General features: G+C 42.7%; 1 non-coding gene across 1 annotated transcript; it reads right to left on the bottom strand.

Moving 5' to 3' along the window:
• Window positions 1-401: 401 nt before the first annotated feature.
• LOC114238132 (small nucleolar RNA SNORA72) lies at window positions 402-533 on the bottom strand. The gene has a single exon (XR_003623549.1). It is a non-coding gene; the product is annotated as a small nucleolar RNA SNORA72 (small nucleolar RNA).
• Between the last annotated feature and the right edge of the window lie 333 nt (window positions 534-866).

The following is an 866-nucleotide window of genomic DNA, read 5'->3' as shown; positions in this document are numbered from 1 at the left end:
GGCTTCCCTGGTGGCGCAGTGGTTGAGAATCTGCCTGCCAATGCAGGGGACACGGGTTCCAGCCCTTGTCTGGGAGGATCCCACATGCCGCGGAGTGACTGGGCCCGTGAGCCACAATTACTGAGCCTGCGTGTCTGGAGCCTGTGCTCCGCAACAAGAGAGGCCGCGATAGTGAGAGGCCTGCGCACCGCGATGAAGAGTGGCCCCCGCTCGCCGCAACTGGAGAAAGCCCTCACACAGAAACGAAGACCCAACACAGCCATAAATAAATAAATAAATAAAATATTTAAAAAAAAAAAAAAAAGTTATTACAATAGTTGTGCTATAATTTCTCGAGGTTGATCAGATACCTAGAGTCACAGACATTTCCCACATAAGATGCGTTATATAAATCAGGCTTGATTTATCACCAGCACTTATAAAACCAGACCTAGGGAAAGAACTAGGTCTGGGGACACATGCATGGTCTTAGTGTAGCAAATTCTTAGCCTGCTCTGATTATTATAAAATCAGAATAGCAAGAATATTTGCAGGATGTGACTTTTAAGTATCTTTTAACCTACAGGTTTCTCTTCTATCTCTTCCTTTTTTCCCTCACAACTCATTTGTGGGAGAAACTAGGTCATTTATCCTACAGATTTTCCACAATCTGGACTTTGTTGATTGCATCCCCATGGGGTAGTTTAATATGATACTCTGGCCTCTGTATTTCCTATAAATTGGTAAATAGATCTAGAGGCTTGAGCAAATTTGAGTTTTATTTTGGGGGGAAGGATACTTCATAGGTGGCATGGTCTTCTTTCTTCAGGAGGCATATAGTATCTTGTTGTCTCTAAAATGACACTTAAAAACATCAGAAATATATG

Source organism: Balaenoptera acutorostrata, chromosome 20 (genome assembly GCF_949987535.1).
Source record: "Balaenoptera acutorostrata chromosome 20, mBalAcu1.1, whole genome shotgun sequence".
NCBI lineage: Eukaryota > Metazoa > Chordata > Mammalia > Artiodactyla > Balaenopteridae > Balaenoptera > Balaenoptera acutorostrata.
Note: the sequence above shows the minus strand (reverse complement) of the source record. Positions and strands in the feature narration are given on the sequence as shown.